A 16325-nucleotide genomic window follows, 5' to 3' on the forward strand; every position below is an offset into this window, starting at 1 on the left:
ATCTTTGATGTTATATGTTGTTATATGTATTGGGAGAAGAGAAGTTCCCCCATTCTCTCCTCAGCCTCACTTCCTCATTTGAGGCTGCTGAGGAGAAACCCACAGGGACCCAGGGGGACAGGGGCCTGCCTGGGGCTTTGAGGGGAGCTGGGGATGTCCAGCGGAGTGGGGTGGCCCTGCTGAGGCAGCTGTCCTTGGTGCCCTGTTCACTGAGGCCTGGGGACCCTGCAGGACATGCTGGTCAGAATGTGCTTCTGGCTGTGGTCATAGACGGGTGTGAGTCAGCCCCAGGAGACATACTTCGCCAAAGAAATGCACTTCCTCTCCTGCCTCTCCTCTCTTTAGCTGCAGCTGTTCTGAGCTATTGCCTTTGACCCACTGTGAGCTGAGAAGAGCACCCGTCCCCTCCCACTGGCCAGGCCTCTAGCTCAGCCCTGAGGACCCCAACCCAGGCCTGGTAGCATCTTCAAGGCTTTTGGCTCTATAAGGTCACCCACATGGCAGGCAGCCTCCCAACCCAGGCCAATGACCCCTGTAGCGAGCAAGACAGAAACCAGAAAAGCTCCTGGAAGCTGGAAGCAAAACTCCACATCCGTGAGCAGGAGCCTCGCAGCAGGAATGGGTAGGAAGGAGCCAGCTGGCCCACTTGACTATATTGGCAGCCGTTCCAGCCACTTAAGTCCTAGAGGGATTTGCTTGTCATCTATTTGTGGAGCACTCTCTATGTCCTAGACACTGACTAGGCATTGAGGATCCAGTGGGGACAGACACACAGGACCCTGCTCTCATGGACCACACCTGCGAGGGGAGAGACAGCCCATGCTCTAGTGCCAGAGGGTACTGGGTGGGCCTTTTCTGCTGCTCGAATTGGTGGCTGGACTCAGAGCTAAGGAAAAAGGGCCTTGAGTACCCCATATTCTAAAACAAAGGAACCGTTTGGGACTAGGCCCATTTGCCTACAGGATTTATTAAGAGATGGTTAAAGCAATTCTGCTATGCCCCCAAATCTCCCAGCACCCCTTCCTCAGTCTCCATAAGCAGAAGACCGGGAAAGGGGAAGGAAGAGAGAGGGAGATTGGGGTCACTGGAGTCCTGGGGTGCTGACTCCCTCCCCTCCTCTCCCTGGATCTGGATTTGCTGTTGAGATCAGCCCACGCGCTGTCTGGACAGGGAGGTTGGGGGAGGGCAGGATTGAAGAGGCAGAGACAGAGAGGGCAGGGACTCCTTGGGGCACCCAGCAGTCGTTGCCCATGGGTCAGGTGGACATGGCGGAAGGTGCATGTCCTTGAGCTGTCTTGTCCATGTCCCCCCAAGAGGGAGGCCTGCAGCTGTGCAGACCCACAGTTGGTAGGCTGTTGGGTGGAGGTTGGGGCAGTGGCTGAATGGTGGGGTGAGAGATACAGAGCTGAAGAGACCTCTCACATCAGGGAACAGTGGTGCAGGGTGGCCCTGTGGTGAACCCACAAGAGAGTTAGCATCTGAACGCCATCATGCCAGGAACATTCATAGCCAGAGAAGAAATGGCCACAGCTGACAGGGACTTTCCTGAAAGCTCTCCCTCCCCCTCTGTGTGAAAGAAGAGAAAAGGGGAGAGAAAAGGAGGAGGAGGAGAGAGAGAGGAGTGGGGGTACAGGGGCAAACTACACCCCTCCCCTACTCCCCTGGGCCAAATCCAGACCCTGCCTGGGGAAGGGAAATGGTTAGTCTTGGTTAGATGGACCAGCCTAGATGGGGCTGGGCCTTTAATAAGCTAAAGCAGCAGGAACACTAGAAGATCTGCCCAAGATACTGTTATGGGACAGAAAAAGGAGAACCAACATAGTTCATCTAGAAGCAATGATGGAAGGGGGAAAAAAACTTGCTCAATAAGCAAGTTACCCATATAAACAAATACATTAATAAGAAAATGTCTTGCTGCCAAAATGTGTTCTCTCATATTAGAGATACTCTTGAATTATTTTACATTCCTCCTCTTAGGAGGTGAAGTGTCTTCCCTCTCTTTGAATCTGAATTGGCCTGGGTCTGCGTTGATCAGTAGACTATAGCAGAACACACCCTATACTTGTTTCAAGTCTAGCTTTCAAGAGGACTGGCAGCTTCTACCTTGGTCTGTTGGAACCCTGTGCTATCATGAAGTCACCATGTTGGAAGGAAGCTCAAGCTGGCCATATAGAGATGTGGAAAAAGAGAGAGAGAAAGAGAGAGACTCAGCCAACCCCAAGCTATTCCAACCCCCAGCCATTACAGTTATCTTAGCAGATGCCCCAGATCTTACAGAGCAAATACAAGCTGTATCCACTGTGCCATTTGATTTCCTTGACACACAGAATCATAAAATACTATAATAACAAATTGTTTCGAGGTAGTTTGTTATTCAGCAATAGGAAACCAGAACCAAAAATAAGGAAAGGTGAAGAGACAGCGTTGGGGCGAAGGTACTCTAGGTCAGGAGGTCGTGGATGGTATCTCTGTGGAGATGACATCGATGGTAAAGTTTGAAGGACAAGAAGGAGTTGGTCATGTAAAGATCAGGGATAAGAGCACTCCAGAGGGCACAGCTGGTGGAAAGTGCTGGAAGGAACCCCAGTGTGGCTGGAGCATGATGGGCAGGGAGGGGGGATATGGGATGTGATGTTGGAAGTAGCCAGGAGCCAGAACATAAAGGGCTTTGCAAGTCAGGGTAAGGAGTTCAAATGTTGTTATAATATGAGATAAACCACTACAGAGTTTCAAACAGGGGAATTAAATGACATTAGATACATTTTTTTCTTTTTGAGACAGGGTCTCACTCTGTCACCCACGCTAGAGTGCAGTGGCACAATCTCCGCTCGCTGCAACCTCCACCTGCTGGGTTCAAGTGATTCTCATGCCTCAGCCTCCTGAGTAGCTAGGACTACAGATGCACACCACCACACCCAGCTAATTTTTGTATTTTTATTAGAGACAGGGTTTTGCCATGTTGGCCAGGCTGATCTCGAACTCCTGACCTCAAGTGATCCGCCCACCTCAGCCTCCCAAAGTGTTGGGATTATAGGTGTGAGCCACCACACCTGGCCATTAGGTACATTTTTGAACAATCACTCTGCCCACTATGTGGAAAATGGTCTCTAGGAGTGTAAAACTCAGAGTACAAATACCACTTTGAAGGCTGTGGAGAAGCCAGGCAACCAGTTATGGTGGTTTGGTCTAGGGAGAAGTAACGAGGACAGAGAGAAGTAGATTGTTTGGTCTTAATTATGCATGTGGGCTGGTAACCCTGATCATTTATTCACTCATGAGCATTTTTTGAGTCTACAAGGCCTAGGTATTTTGTAGTAGATACATGTATGACAAGGCAAAGTATATTAGCAAGCAAAAGTCTTCCCTATCTACTAAAGAAAATTCTATTCTGCAATAAATAAGGAGAATAAGGAGAGAGCTCATAGCTGGAGAGGCTAAGCTGGTCTACCTAACAGCTAGGAAAGAGAAAGCAAGCAGGGAGGCAGAGGGAAAGAAAAGGCCTCGGGGCTGGGACTGGAGAAGGAGTTTGGGGTTTTGCTGTGGAGTCTCTATTGATATAAGACAGTTTGGGGAGTGGAAGAAGGGCTTTGAGGAAGCACTGTCATGCTCCCTAACATTGCAGGCCCGAATGTTCTTTGAGAGAGGCCCACTCAGTGAGACACTAGGCAGAGACCGAACCCAGGGGAGCACCTCGATTAGCTAGGGTTACGCAGAGAGAAATAAGACATTGTCGCTGACCTTAAAAAGTTCGTCAGCAGAATTGGATATACACAGGTGATTAGAATAGAAGGAAAGCAGGCCATGTAGCTAAACGAATGCAGCTGAAGCACTGCTAAAGACACCTGAGATGACCTGCAGCTGGGGAAAATCAGAACTGGCTTTGCAAAGCTGGTGGCATTTGAGCTGTGACTTGAAGAGTAAGCAAGATTTGGGTCTGGGGAAGCCATTCTAGGTGGAGACAACCTGTTAACAAAGACCCCAGAGCTGGCAAAACCCCTACCTGTACAGGGACTCTCCAGCGGTTCAGTTTGGCTGATGCTTAAGGCAGGTAAAGCAGAGGATGATGGCTAAGGCTGGGAGGCAGGCTGGGCCCCGGGTGCCATGTTGGGGAGTTAGGGGTGTGCTAGGCTGCAAGAGGCATGTTTTTTAAACAATAATGTGGCCGGGCACAGTGGCTCACGCCTGTAATCTCAACACTTTGGGAGGCCAAAGCGAGAGGATTGCTTTGGCAATCAATTGAGGTCTTCATAAAAAAATTTAAAATTACGGCTGAGCAGGGTGGCTCACACCTGTAATCCCCGCACTTTGGGAGGCTGAGGCAGGTGAATCACTTGAGCCCAGGTGTTTGAGACCGGCCTGGGCAATATGGTGAAATCCCGTCTCTACAAGAAATACAAAAATTAGCCGGGTGTGGTGGCGCAGGCCTGTAGTCCCAGCTACTCAGGAGGCTGAGGCTGGAGAATCTCTTGAGCATGGGAGGTGGAGGTTGAACTGAGCTGAGATCGCGCCACTACACTCCGGCTTGGGTGACAGAGTGAGATGCCATCTTAAATTAAAATTAAAAAAAAAAATTAGCCAGGTATGGTGGTGCACACCTGTAGTCCCAGCTACTTGGGAGACTGAGGCAGGAGGATTGCTTGATCCCAGGAGTTTGAGGCTGCAGAGAGCTATGATCATGTCACTGCACTCCAGCCTGGGCAACAGAGTGAGACCCTGTCTCTAAAAAAAAAAATTAGAAATTAAACAATAATATGATATGATCATGGAATTTAGGGCTGAAAGAAAGTTTACAAATAATCCATTTCCACCTCCTCATCTTATAAATGAAGGAGCTGAGGCCCAGGCTGGTCCAAAGCCATGTAAGTTAAGTGAGTCAGAATTTAAAACTGTACCATAAGTGACTGACATGGAATTGAATCCGAAGCCTGTGCTCACTGCCCCTCACCATCTCACCTCCTCCTGAGGATGGAGAGCGAGAAGGGGAGTGGGGCGGTAGGGAAGTGAGCTGGGTCTGCTCCCAGTCTGAGAGGCAGGCCAGACCATCTGCGGGTGGATTGGGTGGGTCAGCAGAAGAGGCCCCTCTGAAAACTCTGGTGGGAACTCGAGGCTCCAGACGGTGGTGACAGGCCAGAGCCTTGGTGTGGAAAGATGGCCGTCTGTCAGCACCAGATCCCAGCAGCTGTTTCCCTAAAGAAGCCGGACCCTTCCTTTTCCTGAGGGAAGCCTGGGGCGCTCTCCTTCCCCCTGACCTTGGCTGTGACTGAGGCCGAGGAGACCCCACCTCAGAGGCTCCAGGCCGAAAAGATGGTTCTTTTCTAGTCCCTGAGGTAACTTTGTGACCGTGGAAACCCTCAAGCAGGCAGGTCAGGCGGGGAGGAAGTTGAGGGCTCCCTCGCAGAGGTGGGTTCCCCGAGAGGTGTTGCCTGGGTGGCGGGAGAGGGTGCTGCCATTCTAGTAACTTCTCCCTGCACCACTCTCTGCAAGGTTGTTCCACTCCCTGTCCTCAGTGGCCTCTCCACTGCCACCCCCAGCCCTCGGTCTTCCCCTTCTCCTTCTCTCTTCTCTGAGGCCCTGCCCCCGCACACCCAGCCTGGGCCACCCAAGAGTCACCACGTGGGCCACAGCGCTGGGTGTTTCCAGACATGGGCCACCTGACGTCCACAGCGGGGGCCTGAGGCTTAGGCTGGAATAGCGATACCCTCTCTCCTCCTCTCCCTTTCAAAGCCCTCTCTGCCACAAGCCTCTCCTGGGGCCTGAGAAGCCGTCTCACTTGCCAGACACGCTGGAAGTCCTGGGAGGGTGAGAAATCTGCCCGAGGAATTCCAGCCTCTCGGAGGAGGTGGCGGCTGACAGCTGGCCACGGCTGCTGTGCAGAGAAGCTAAAGTTGAGGTTTTGGGTTCACAAGGGGTGCCAGGCACATCAGGGTCCAACCCGGGGGGTCCTGCAGGTCCCCATGTCAGAACCTGGGGTGCACCCTGGAGCTGTCGCTCCTGGATTAGCTGGAAATACAGCTTCTCTCCAGACATGGGAGAGGCAGAGGAGGTCACAGGATTTTCCTCTCACATCCAAACCCAGGAGGCTCTGGGTGCCTGGGATCCTTCTTAGGAACCAGCCCTGGCCAGTCAAGATGAGCTCCAGCAGCGGAGAAGACACACAGGCTGCTTTACTGAGACCTTCCTCTTTGTGTGTGTGTAGAGCTATCTGCCCTTCCTCTTCTTCCCCCTAGAATAAAACATGCCCACCCTCTTAGGAAAAGACTAATTGGTATGTGGCTATGATATCAAGTGACTCTTAGAACCAATTATAAACCTGGTTTATATGGCCATGTGTTTCAGTAACTGTGCTGCTGAAACTATGCACTCAATCAGGACTAGCCCCACGCTTCTGAAAATAACCAGTCGGCAACAGCCACATGCCAGTGACTGTGCCAAAGATCAACCAGCACACGTTGACCCATCCTTGAACCCCACACTTCCCAAAACCTATATGGGATTAATTCTCTGCTTTGCTCAGAGACGCTGTGCCTTGCAAGTACAGCTGTCCTTTGCTTAAGCATGCAATAAATTCAGCCTCTTGTTTCAGATAATGAGTGGTTACACCTTTCTTCAATACCCCCCCAAAAAATCTTTCTTATAATCTATCACAAATTTTCCAAAATCCAAATAATAAGCAACACTTTGTTTTTTCCAGCTTTGGTACAAAATTGGGACCAGAAACTCCTCCCCCTGGTCTCTCTCTCTCTGATCCCTCTGCCCTCCTCCCAGGACCCAGCTCCCTCCTGGGAGATTGTGGTGGACCCTCGTGTGTCCCCACGTGGAGCACCTACAAAACAAATACATTTCCCTTTTGATAAAGCGGATCACATCTCTTGGCATAATTTTTATTATGGTGCATTATAGCCAAAGACCCCACTACCACCATCACCACCAGGGATGAAGACAGGGAAGAAAGGAAGAGATGAAGGAGGACACCCTGTCACATATACTCAACTCCCCATACCAAAATGAGATCATAATAGATTTGTTATTTTATAACTTGCTTTCTAAACTTAATATATGATACACTGGCCGGCTGTGATGGCTCATGCCTGTAATCCCAGGACTTTGAGAGGCCGAGGTGGGTGGATCACCTGAGGTCAGGAGTTCAAGACCAGCCTGGCCAACATGGTGAGACCCCATCTCTACTAAAAAAAATAAAAAAATAAAATAAATAGAAAAATTAGCCGGGCGTGGTGATGGGTGCCTGTAATCCCAGCTACTCAGAAGGCTGAGGCAGGAGAATCGCTTGAACCTGGGAGGCAGAGGTTGCAGTGAGCTGAAATCATGTCACTGCACTCCAGCCTGGGCAAGAAGAGCAAAACTCTGTCTCATACATACGGAGTTGTATTTCCCTTCTGCTACAATATGATTTTTAAGTCTTGAGTTGTATTGCATCATTTGGAGATCCCATAATTTGATTAAAGGGTCTATTGTTGGATATGTAGGTCCTCTTTTTTTGGTGTTGTTTTAATAAATAATACTGTGATAAACATCCTTGTGGATGTGTCTCTGTGTGAAGAGGTTTTTCCCATCACAGAAGTAGGAATGGCAGCAAAAAAAATCAAACCCATTCTCCCTCCAGGTGCCTCTCTATCCCGGTCTTGTGCTTTAGAGCAACACGTTTTGAAAGAGATGTGTACACTTTCAGTCTCTTTCTTGGCAGTTCCACTCACTACTGTAACACAGCCCCTGCTAAAGTGACTCTAGGGACCTCCCTGGTGCCGATCAGCATTTTCCATTTTCATCTTACTCAGCAGCACGTGTGGCTCTTAGAATACGCTCCCAGTCCTTTCCTCAGCCTGGAAGAGTCCATGAAGTCTGATCCCTGTCCTCCTTTGCAGCCCTGTCTCTTGCCATGCCCTCTCTTTCTCTAAGGGCCAACACACTTGTCTTTTTCTCAGTTTCTGGAATCTGTAGTGCCCCTCAGGACCTTTGCTCACACTGTTTCCTCTACCCGGAAATCCCTTCTCCCTCCCACAGCCAATCCCTCAACTCTGTTGACTAACAGATACACATCATCTGTAACTCAGCTAAAAGGTGCTTCCTCAGGAAATCCTCCCAAACACTCCTCCGCATCACGCTGGGTCTGGTCCACCACTAGAGACTTAGGGAACTCCGTCTACTCCCTTACAGCTCTCCTCACTGTATTATGAAAAATAAGTATATAATCCCAAAAATATATTCAATAATTTTTTTTTTTTTAAAGAAAACAAGGTTTTACAGGCTGGGCGCTGTGGCTCACACCTGTAAACCCAGTACTTTCGGAGGCTGAGGCGGGTGGATCACTTGACGTCAGGAGTTCGAGACCAGCCTGGCCAACATGGCGAAATCCTGTCTCTACTAAAAATACAAAAATTAGCCAGGCATGGTGTCGCGCACCTGTAATCCCAGCTACTGGGGAGGCTGAGGCGGGAGAATCACTTGAACCCAGGAAGCAGAGGTTCCAATGAGCCGAGATTGCACCACTGCACTCCAGCCTGGGTGACAGAGCGAGATTCTGTCTCAAAAAAAAAAAAAGAAAAAGAAAAAGAAAAAAAAGAAAACAAGGGCTTGCTACATTGCCCAAGCTGAATTCAAACTTCAGAGATCCTCCCACCTCAGCCTCTCGCCTCAGCCTCCCACCTCAGCCTCTCACCTCAGCCTCCCACCTCAGCCTCTCACCTCAGCCTCCCACCTCAGCCTCTCGCCTCAGCCTCCCGCCTCAGCCTCTTGCCTCAGCCTCTTGCCTCAGCCTCGCACCTGAGCCTCTCGTCTCAGCCTCCCGCCTCAGCCTCTCGCCTCAGCCTCTCACCTCAGCCTCCTACCTCAGCCTCTCACCTCAGCCTCTTGCCTCAGCCTCTCAAGTAGCTGGGACTACAGGTTTGAGCCACCACACCTAGCTATTCCATATATAATTTTTTAGAAGTAATTTTAACATTACAAATTATATGCCAATATACTTTATTGTTTAAAAGCATAGAACAACTACAGGTGTTATAAAGCTCTAATTGACCACTGCCCACTCTCTTCCCCAAGAGGTCCCTTCCCCCCCTCCCTGGAGAATGACACTGTTAGGGGCTTAATGTAATCAGTATAGTGGTCCAAACTTGGGTTCTGGAGCCAAACTGCCAGGGTTGGATTCCTAGCACTCCCAATTCCTAGCTGTGTAAGACTTAAGCAAGTTACTTAACCTCCCAGTGCCTCAATTTTATCATCTATAAAGATTAATAATAGTAACTAATAGTGTGGTTTTAGGATTTCAGTAAAACTAGGCACCATGGCTCATGTCTGTAATCCCAGCACTTTAGGAGGCTGAGGCAGGTGGATTGCTTGAGGCCAGGAGCTCGGGACCAGCCTGGGCAACATGGCAAAACCCTGTCTCTACTAAAAATACAAAAATTAGCCGGGCATGGTGGCACATGCCTGTAATCCCAGCTACTCAGGAGGCTGAGGCAGGAGAATTGCTTAAACATGGGAGGCGGAGGTTACAATGAGCCGAGATCATGCCACTGCACTCCAGCCTGGGCAAAAGAGTGAGACTCTGTCTCAAACAAAACAGAACAAAACACACCCAGAATGTCTGAAGTGGCTGTTAAATTACTCCTCCCTTTTCCAGCTACATCTCTGTGTGAGGCCAGATTTTCTTCACCTACTTCAACCAGAACAACTCATCACAGCAGATTGAACACAGAAGCAGATATGAGAGCACAGCGGTCTTCTATCCCTAAGGTCAGCATTAAAGAGGTTTTCAAAAAGGAAGATAATTCTACTCCTGTCACCGAATACTTTTAAAAGATTTTCATAAAACATTTATGTTACCGTATGTTGGATTTCTTGTTATTTTTAAATAATGAAATATCCTTAAATGTCTTTTATGATTTCTAATAAATATCAATAGAAATAACCCAGATAAACAAAAGCTCTGTGTTGATGAGACCAAAAAGTTAAAGAAGTTAAAGACTTCTTTCAAGTCCATGTTGTTTACCAAGAAGCAACCTAGAAATTATTTCAGTTACTTTAGCTACTGAAATGAGTATCCCTTAAGAGTGAAAAACGGCCGGGTGTGGTGGCTCACACCTGTAAATGCCAGCACTTTGGGAGGCCGAGGCAGGAGGATCACAGGGTCAGGAGTTCGAAACCAGCCTGACCAACATGGTGAAATCCCGTCTCTACTAAAAATACAAAAATTAGCAGGGTGTGGTGGTGTGCACCTGTAATCCCAGCTGCTCAGGAGGCTGAAGCAGGAGAATCACTTGAACCCGGGAGGCAGAGGTTGCAGTGAGCCACCTACACGCTCACACACGCTTCCTGCACCCACAGACATGGGGCACTTGCTCTTCCTGCTGCTTCCACGCCCTGCAGTTGTGCTGGGGCATGAGATGCAGCTTTATTTCCTGTCATCTCTGTGTTCGGTTTCCTGGGTTTTCAACACACATTGTATGTTTCACTGACACAGTTTGGATTTGTTGCCATTGAGCATACAGGTTTCCTTTGGGTAGATATATTGTCTAATGAAAAAAAGCAAGGTTCAACACAGTGTATAATATGCCCAGGAAAAAAGGGAAGAATTGATTGACTGAGCCCCAGTAAATTGATAACTGCACCTGGTAGTGGGTCCTGGAGCCACAGAATAGGATACAGACTTCCCTGCACACCCTTTAGAGGGTGTGGATATTTTTTATTTACATTTATTCTCCTTGTTAGTTTTGTTATGAAATATTTCATATATATAAAATAATACAGGCCAGGCGCGGTGGCTCAGGTCTGTAATCCCAGCACTTTGGGAGGCCGAGGCAGATGGATCACCTGAGGTCAGGAGTTCAAGACCAGCCTGGCCAATATGGTGAAACCCTGTTTCTACTAAAAACAATACAAAAATTAGCTGGGCATGGTGGCGGGAGCCTGTAATCCCAGCTACTTGGGAGGCCGAGGCAGGAGAATCGCTTGAACCCGGGAGGCAGAGATTGCAATGAGCCGAGATCACGCCATTGCACTCTAGCCTGGGTGACAAGAGCAAGACTCTGTCTCAAAAAAAAAAAAAATAAGATGTTTACATAGGCATAAAGATTAATAAAAGAATAAAACAATTTTTAAAATATAGATATAAATATAAATGGCATCATATTGTAGGTAGCACTTAGGAGCTGACTGTTTTTACTCAGGAATATGCTTTTGAGATCTATACATGTTCATGCACATAGATTTGGTTCAGTTTCATTCTTTTAAATGCTGAAAATAATAATATATGAATATCGCAGATGTTATTAATTCATTTCATATTAATATTACTTATGATATTGTATTTGGAATTTATTCCATTTCTTAATATTGCAAGCAATGTTGCCATAAGTATCCATATATATTCTTATGTATCTGGGCAAGCATTTTCCTAGATTAAATATCTAGAAGTAGAATTGATAGATTACGTGTGCAGGTTGAGCATCCCTAATCTGAAAATCTAAAACCCAAAATGCTCAAAAATCTGAAATATTTTGAGCACAGACATGACACCACCAGTGAAAAATTCGACACTTAACCTCATGTGATGGGTTGCAGTCAAAACACTCAAGGACCACCTGTAATCCCAGCGCTTTGGGAGGCCAAGGCAGGAGGATTGCTGGGCTCACCAATTGTTGCTGTTGAGTTTTCCAGGTGGATGATCGCATCACCAGAAACTATGGCAATTTGGCCTCTTCCTTTCCAATCCTGAAACCTCTTGCTTGTCTTTAAATTTTTATTGCATTAGTTGTAACTTCCAGTACATTGTAGAAGAGTAGAAGCATTGGTTCATTTCTGACTACATTGGATGTAACATTCAGGATAGGTCGAGGTATATTACAGTAACAAATGATCCCAAAATCTAGTGGCTTAACACAATAGAAATTTATTTCTCACTCACATTTCATGTCCAACACAAGTCATAGGGCCAAGGAGGTGTCCCTTTATTGTTGTTTCTCAGGGATCCAGGCTAATTGAGGCTCTGCACCTCCATGGTCAGCTGCTTCCAGGATCACTAAGGCAGGAGGAAGGAGCGAGATGAATTAGGCACTGGCTTTGGAAGCTTCCACCCTAAAGCAACACGTATTCTGTTCACTAGCATTTCAAAGCATGTGCCATGGCCAAGCCTAACTTCTAAAGGGGTAGAGGAGTAGGATCCTTCCAGATACCAGAAAAACAGTCGGACTGTGGCAATGTTTCCAATGCTGCACCATTACAAATGGTGTTTGCTCTAAGTTTCTGGTAGATAACACCTTATAAAGTTAAGAAGTACGTTCATGAGTTTGTTTAGTTTGTTAAGCAAGTTAAGAGGTTGTCTTTATCGTGAATGCATGTTGACTTTTATCAAACGACTTTATGCCATCTGTTTGATGAGCAAATGCTGTTTTTTTCTCCCTTAGTTTGTTAAGGCATTTATACATGTTGTTTGTCCTCCCCGAACATTTCCTTCCACTGCCCTCTCTAACCACTTTTCCTGGTTAATTCCTTATCATCCTTTAGTGTTCACTCATTCATTCAGCAAATATTTATTGAATAATACTATATGCCAGATGCTGTTCTAGGCACTTGGGATACAGTGATGAACAAAGCAGACAAAAAAACCTTTGCCCATGTGGATCTTACACTGGGGGTAGGAAATGAAATAAACATAAAAACAGGCCAGGTATGGTGGATCATTCCTGTAATCCTAGCACTATGGGAGGCCAAAGCAGCAGGATTGCTTGAGCCCAGGATTTCAAGACCAGCCTGGGCAACATAGTGAGACCCCCGTCTCTACAAAAAAAAAAAAAAAAATTAGCTGACACGATGGCATGTGCCCATACTCTCAGCTACTCAGGAGGCTGAGATGGAAGGAGTTGCTTGAGCCCAGGAAGTTGAGACTGCAGTGAGCTGTGATTGCACCACTGTACTCCAGCTGGGTAAAAGAATGAGACACCATGTCAAAGAAAAAACAAATAAGTTATATAGCATCAATAGTAAGTTATGTAGCTAACAGTGTTAAGTACAATGGAAAAGAAGCAAAGCAGAGGGAATGAGGGGGAATGAAGGTGTTGTGGGTGAGGTATGGTCAGAGTAGGTCTCACAAGAAAGTCACATCAGGGCAATGCCTCAGAACAGGGGCAGGGGCCGGGCGTGGTGGCTCACGCCTGTAATTCCAGCACTTTGGGATGCCTAGGCGGGTGCATCACTTGAGGTCAGGAGTTCAAGACCAGCCTGGCCAACATGGTGAAACCCCATCTCTACTAAAAATACAAGACTTAGCCAGGAGTGATGGTGTGCGCCTGTAATCCCAGCTACTTGGGATGCTGAGGCAGGAGAATCGCTTGAACCCGGGAGGTGAAGGTTGCAGTGAGCCAATATTGCACCACTGCACTCCAGTCTGGGGGAAAGAGCGAGACTCGGCCTCAAAAAAGAACAAAACAAAAAAAGTCAGGGGCAGGGAAAACCAGACAAATACCTGATGGCAGGCGATTTCAGCCAGAAAGCAGCTGCCGGGCAAAGCCCCTGGGGTGAGAGCTGCCTGGTGTGTCCCAGGAGTTGCAGTTGAGTGAGTGAGGTTGGTGAAAAATAATGGAGAGGGGCAAGGGGCTGTGTGAGAAAATGAAAAAAATCAGGATGGTTCCAAAATGTTTGGCCTGAGCAACAACAGGATGGGTGGATCATCAGGATGGGGTTGGGAAAGGCTTCAGGTGGAAAAGGTTTCCGGGCAGGATCAAGAGTTCAGGCATTGTTTTTTCTTTCTTTTTTATTGTAATAATTTTTTATTGAGATATAATTCACATACCATAAAATTTACCATTTTATTTTTTTGTGTGTTTGTTTGTGTTTGAGACAGAGTTTCGCTCTTGTTGCCCAGGCTGGAGTGCAATGGCGCGATCTCAGCTCACTGCAACCTCTGCCTCCTGAGTTCAAGCAATTCTCCTGCCTCAGCCTCCTGAGTAGCTGGGATTATAGGCATGCACCACCACACCCAGCTAATTTTTTTGTATTTTTAATAGAGACGGGATTTCTCCATATTGGTCAGGCTGGTCTCCAGCTCCCGAGACTTCAGGTGATCCACCCGCCTCGGCCTCCCAAAATGCTGGGATTACAGGCGTGAGCCACCGCGCCCGGCCAAAATTTACCTTTTTAAAATATACAATTTAGTGGTCCTTAGTATTATTCACTAGGTTGTACAACTCTTACCACTGTCTAATTCTAGAACATTTGATGACCCCAAAAAGAAACCCCATACACACTGTCCCCTCCCTGACATGAACTTTCTGTCTCTGGAAACTTCATATAAATGGAAGTATACAATATGTGTCCTTTTGTGACTAGCTTCTTTCACTTAGTATACTGTTTTCAAGGTTATATTGAAACAGATATATCGTAGCATGTATCAGCACTCCGCTCTTTTTTATGGCTGAATAATATTCGATTATACAGATACGTCACATTTTATGCATGCATCAGGTGATGGACCTTGGGTGTTGCCACTTTTTGGCTATTATGAATAATGCTGCTATCAACATTCATGTGCAAGTTTTTATGTGAACATATGTGTTCAATACTCTTAAGTGTACACCTAGAAGTAGATTGCTGGGTTATATGGTAACTCTATGTTTAACTTTTTGAGGAACTGCCAAATTGTTTTCCAAAGCAGCTGTTCCATTTTACATTCTCATCAGCAATATGCAAATTTCTCCAGATCCTTGCCAACACTTGTTATTATTGTCTTTTTTGTTGTGGTCATCCCAGTGGGTGAGAAGTGGTGTCTCCTTGTGATTTTAATTTGTATTCCTCTAATGACTAATGATGTAGAGCATCTTCTCATGTGCTTATGGCATGCATTTGCATATCTTCTTTGGAGAAATGTCTATTCAAATTACTTGCCCATTTTTAAATGGGATGTCTTTTTATTGTTGAATTTAAGAGTCCTTTATATATTCTAGATACTAGACCCTTATCAGATATATGATTTCCAAGTATTTTCTCCCATTCTATAGGATGTGTTTTAAAAGTTTACTTTTGGGCCAGGCGTCATGGCTCACGTTTGTAATCTCAACACTTTGGGAGGCTAAGGTGGGTGGATCACGTGAGCTCCGGAGTTTGAGACCAGCCTGGGCAATATGGCGAAACCCCATCTCTACTAAACAAACAAACAAAAACAAAAAATGAAAATTAGCCGTACTGCAAACCTAGGGTGGTAGGTAAAGGAAGAAGTGAGGCCTGGAGTGTATTTTGGTTTGTTTTCTTGTTTTGCTTTCAAGAGGGGAGAAACAAGCATTATGTTTGTATCAGATGGTAATTATCTAGTGGGAGAGATGGGAGAATCGCTGGAGTGGTGTCGCTGAGTAGGTGATGGCACAGGACTGATGCCCGCCTGGAAGGGTGGCCTTCAATGGGGCACAGACAGTCACCTGTGGAAAAAGGTTGGAAGCAGAGTGTGGGCACAGCCCCGCCCGCGGGCCAAGAGCAAGCCTGTGGGAGTCTGTGCGCCACTGCTGTCAAGGGAAGGATGAAGCAACAGTGCTGGCTGAGAGTGAGGATAGGGGGACGGGTGGGAGTCAGAGGGAGAAAGTATGAAAGGGTGTCTAGGGTAGAGCAAGTGCAGCTGGGGGACAGTGTGAAGCCAGTCAGCACTGAACCTGCAGGTGAGATCTGTGTCACAGGGTTGCCTGTGATCTGCTGCCCCATCACCCAGGCTGGAGCGCAGTGACACCATCTCGGCTCGCTGCAGCCTCAACCTCCCGAGCTCACTCCATCCTCCAACCTCAGCCTCCTGAGTAACTGGGACCAGAGGCACACGCCACCATGCCCGGCTAAATTTTGTAATTTTTATAGAGATTGGGTCTACCTATGTTGCCCAGGCTGGTCTTGAACTCCTAGGTTCAAATGATCCTCCCGCCTCAGCCTTCCATAGTGCAGAGATTACAGGCATGAGCCACCGCACCCGGCCTATGTCTTGGATTTTAAGCTCGGTTCCGACATCAAAAGCCTTTATTGCTGGGTTCTTTACTCTCGGTAGCCCTCACTAGACTGTAAGCGCCATGCGGATGTAAACAGCGCTGTCTAGTTCACGGCTGTATCTCAACATCCAGCTCCTCATGCATGGGAGACTCTCAATACATAGCATTGAATCGTTGAATAAATGAATGAAGCAATGAATGAGAAAAGTCCTAGAAGTGGCACGGTCTAGACTTCTGAAGCAGCCCCTTCCGCATCCCTGGATGATTCTAGACCTGCTCTCCGCACCCACCCCACACCCCATCCCACCCTCCCCTCTCTAAGCCGCCCCCCGCCCCTCACAGCCCCGCCGTGCAGAC

Source organism: Nomascus leucogenys, chromosome 22a (genome assembly GCF_006542625.1).
Source record: "Nomascus leucogenys isolate Asia chromosome 22a, Asia_NLE_v1, whole genome shotgun sequence".
Taxonomy (NCBI): domain Eukaryota; kingdom Metazoa; phylum Chordata; class Mammalia; order Primates; family Hylobatidae; genus Nomascus; species Nomascus leucogenys.